This window comes from Chrysochloris asiatica, unplaced genomic scaffold, assembly GCF_000296735.1.
Source record: "Chrysochloris asiatica unplaced genomic scaffold, ChrAsi1.0 scaffold00079, whole genome shotgun sequence".
NCBI classification, from domain to species: Eukaryota; Metazoa; Chordata; class Mammalia; order Afrosoricida; family Chrysochloridae; genus Chrysochloris; species Chrysochloris asiatica.
In genome coordinates, this window is record NW_006408597.1 from 6,443,846 (window position 1) to 6,448,771 (window position 4,926).

Consider the following 4,926-nt stretch of genomic DNA (forward strand, 5'->3'; position numbering starts at 1 on the left):
CTTTCTGATAAGGTGATATTAAGCAGAAATTTGAAGGTACTGAGCATGCAGGTATCTAAGATATGTGCTTTCAAAATGGAAGCAGCATCGTATGCAAATGCCCTGAGGTAATAATGAACTTGGCATGTTCAAAGAACAGCAGAATGCAAAAGGTAGAGCTGAGGCTCAGAAAAATGCCTATGTGTGGTTCAGGTAATGCAAAGTCTTGGTAAAGACTTTGGGTTTTATTCAAAGTGTGGTGGAAAGCTTTTGTGGGGATTTGAACAAGATAATAACACAATCAAACTTAGGAAAGGGAGTATTCTAGCTGCTATAATGAGAACCAACTCTGAGATGGGGCAAATATTACAGTTATTATAGTAATCTAGTATGGCAAGAGACATCAGTCTTGGACTAAAGTGATTTAGATGACGGTGCTGAGAAATGGTTGTGTTTAAGTTACAATTTAGCTGATAATATTTACTGATGGACTGGAGTGACATTGGAGAGACAGAGGAACTAACCTTAGAAACTAGAAAAATAATACTCTTTACCAAGGTGACAAAAGGAGCTCTGGTAGCGTAGTGGTTATGAGTTCGCTGCTAACCTCACGGTCAGTAGTTCGAATCTACCAGCTGCTCTGTGGGAGAAAGATGAGGCTTTCTGCTCCTGTAAAGATTTACAGCCTCGGAATCCCTGTACAGGGTCACTATAAGTTGGAACCGATTCCACAGCACATAACAACAACAACAACCAGGATGAGGAATAATGAAATGAAACAGGTTTGATAGAGAACAACACTTGTAATGCCCTGCTTAACACATTTTAAATACAATTTAATTGCCTGCTTATCTGTACATTAAACTTAATGAATGCATATGACCATACATATAGGTTAAAATACAGTATTGAGTTTGAGGTGTCCACTGGGAAGTTGTATATTCGTTTCACCATTGTATTACAAGGGAAAGATCATGGCTAGAATGTTGGTATTAGATGACATTGAGTCAGTTCAAACTCATAGCAACACTACGCACTATAGAACAAAACACTTCCCCATCCTGTACCATCCTCACAATTGTTACACTTGAGCCTATTGCTGGTGCAAGTGTGATAATCAACTTTTGGGGGTATTCCTCTTTTTGCACTGACCCTCCACTTTATCAAGCATAATGTCCTTCTCCATGGACTGGTCCCTCCTGATAATATGTACAAAGAATTAGAGATGAGGTCTGGCCATCTTGCCTTCTATAGGACATTCTGGCTGTGTTTATTTCAACACAGATTTGTTCGTTCTTCTGAAAGTCCATGGTACTTTGAATACTCTTCTCCAACTCCATAACTCAAATGCATCAATTCTCTATGGTCTTCCTTATTCATTGTCCAACTTTATTGAAAATTCTCATGGATTGAATCAGGCACACCATAGTCCTCTTTAACTTTTGAACATTTTTAAAAGGTCTTGTGCAGTATATTTGCCTAATGCAATATGTCATTTGATTTCTTGACTGCTGCTTCCATGAGTGTTGATAGTGGATCCAAGTAAAATGAAGTATTTGACAACTTCGATCTTTTCTCCATTTGTCATGATGTTATTTATTGGTTCATTAGTGAGGATTTTTGTTTTCTTTACAATGAGGTGCAATCCATGCTGAAGGCTATTGTCTTTGATCTTCATCAGTAAGTATTTTAAGTCCTCTTCACTTTCAACAAGCAAGATTGTATCATCTGCATATCGCAGGTTGTTAACGAGTCTTTCTCTAATCCTAATGCCATGTTCTTTTTCACATAATCCAGCTTCTCAAATTATTTGTTAAACATACAGCTTGAATAAGTATAGTGAAAAAATACAACCCTGACATAAACCTTTCCTGATTTTAAACCACTCACTATCCCCTTGTTCTATTTGAATGACTGCCTCTTGGTCTATGTACAGGTTTCCTGTGAGTACAATTAAGTGTTCTGGAATAGCCATTCTTCACAATGTTGTCAATGGCTTGTCATTATCCACACAGTTGAAAGTCTTAGCAGTCAATACAGCACAGGTAGACATATTTCTCATCTTCTTAGCTTTCAGCCAAGATCTGTCTGGCACCAGCAATGATACCCCTTGTTCCACATCCTTGTCTGACTCCAGCTTGAACTTCTGGCAGTCTGCTGTTGGTGTACTGTTATAGTCATTTAAAAATTATCTTCAGGAAATTTACGTGCACATAATATTAATGATATTGTCTGACAATTTCTGCATTCCATTGGGTCTCCTCTCTTTGGAATGGGCAGAAATATGGATCTCTTCCAATCAGTTAGCCAGGTGGCTGTCTTCCAAATTTCTTGGCATAGATGACTGAGTGATTCCAGTGCTGCATCAATTTGTTGAAAGGTTTCCATTTGTCCATCAATTCCCAGAAACTTGTTCTTTGCCTTCTTCCTTCAGTACCATCGGTTACCTCTTGAAATGGTTGTACAGCAACCTTTTTTTTATATAGATATAGTGACTTTGTGTATTCCTTCTATCTTCTTTTGATGCTTTATGCATTGTGCAATATCTTTCCCATTGAATCCTTCAATATTGCAAACTGAAACATGACTTTTTTGTCTTAATTTCTTTCAGATTGAGAAATGTTGAATATGTGCTCTTTGCAGCTGTACTTATAAAACTTTACTTTGTCTTCTTGAGCTGCCCTTTGAAATTTCCTGTTCAGCTCTTTGACTTCCTCAATGCTCCCATTAGCTTTAGATTTTCTAAGCTGGAGAGCAAATATCAGAGTCTCTTGTGACATCTATTTTGGTCTTTTTATCTTTCCTGTCTTTTTAATTTCCTTTGCTTTCTTCTTTTATAATGTTCTAGATGTCATCCCACATTCTTCTTATCTTGGTCATTAGTGTCTAATGCATTAAATCCGTTCTTGAGATGGTCTCTAAATTCAGGTGGGATCTATTCAAGATCATATTTTGACTCTTGTGAAAACCCTTGAAGGAGCTCTGGTAGCGTAGTGGTTACGAATCAGGCCGCAAACCGCAAGGTCAGCAGTTCGAAGCTACCAGCTGTTCCATAGGAGAAAGATGAGGCTTTCTGCTCCCATAAAGATTTACAGCCTCAGAAACCCTGTACAGGGTCGCTATGAGTTGGAACCGACTCCACGGCACATAACAACCACCCCCACCAGACTAGTTTTAATTTTCTTCAATTTCTTTCTGAATTTGCATATGAGTAGTTGGTAGTCTGTTCCACAGTCTGCACCTGGACTTGTTTTAATTGATATTATTGAGCTGTTGACCATCTCTTTCCACAGATGTAGACAGTTTGATTCCTGTGTACTCCATCTTGTGAAGTCCAGTATGGTGGTGGTGGTTGTGTACTGTGGAGTCTATTCCAACTCATAGCAATACTATATGGCGTTTTAAAGAGGTGTTTGCAATGAATAAGTCATCGGTCTTGCAGTATTCATTCATATTATCTCCAGCATCATTTCTATCATCAAGGTCATATATTCCAACTACTGATCCTTCTTGTTTGCAAATTTTGCATTCCAATTACTAATAATCATCATTACATGCTGATTACATGTTTGATCAATTTCTCACTGAAGAAGTTGGCAGAATTCTTCAATTTCATCATCACTGGTTTTAGTGGTTGGTGCATACATTTGAATAATAGTGGTATTAACATGCCTTCCTTTGCAAGTATTTGGTAATTATCCTATTACAGACAGTGTTGCACTTAAAACTAGATCTTGAAATGTTCTTTGTGTTATTGAATGCTGAGCTATTCCTCTTGAACTTGTCATTCCCGGCATAATAAATCATATGACTGTCAAATTCAAAATGGTCAATACCAATCCTTTTCAGCTCCCTAATGCCCAGAATATCAATCTTTTCACATCATTTTTGACAACTTCCAATTTTCCTAGATTCAGATTTGGCATAGCCCATGTTTTGATTATTAATGGATGCTTACAGCATTTTCTGATCGTTTTGAGCTGTTACTCCATAAGCAAAAGAAGGTCCTGAAAATTTTACTTCATTTGAGTCATCATATCAAACTCTTATTTGTGGAGGTAGGTCTTCCCCAGTCATATTTGGAGTGCCTTCCAACCTCAGAGGCTCATCTTCTGGCACTGTATCTGACAATGTTCTGCTTCTATTCATAAGGTTTTCAGTGACTAAACATTCCGAAATAGTCTGCCTCTTCCTGTCTGTCTTAGTCTGGAAGCACCACTGAAGCCTGTGAAGCACGGGTGACCCTGTTCGCATTTAGCTTCCAGCCTCACAGCAACATGCAAGCCACCACAGTATAACAAACGGACAGGCAAGTGGTGGAATCTATCTTTGGAATACCAAAAACCAGTTACCACAAGCTTCTGAGCTGACCTCTCTGTCTTGAATTTAACTGACCCAGCAGATCCCCTGGAAGTCACTGATTTGATTGGTCCTTGTTCTCTTGGTCATATTGGTAAATCCATGACTTCTCCCCAGATGCAATTCATTCCATAAAAGCATAAAAGACTAATGGAAAGATCAGCTCTTTGTGCTGCCTGATCTTTGTACAGCACTGTTGGCACCCATTGAACTGAAAGCTTGCCAAGCACAAAATATCTGCTTAAAACTGAAAATGCTGAACATGTGAAATCCCAGCTTCAGTAACTGTCACATTAATGGTAATTCTATAATCTTCTACATTTTCTGGACTTCAGTCACATTTTCTTCATCAGTAAAGGTTGATCGTCTTCTCTCTCTTAGCTCATCTTTGAGATCTTCCCAACCTTTCTTAAAAGGCACGCTCCATTGAAAAACTATTGTTTTATGTGGCGGCAGTGTTCCTATAACCTTGTTACAAAGCTTCAGTGATTTGGGAAGATGTCCACATGAATTTTGTTAAAAGCCCTGACCTCAAAATCAATTCTTTCCATCGCACAAAAATCATTCTGCTTCTTTGAAAGATACCAT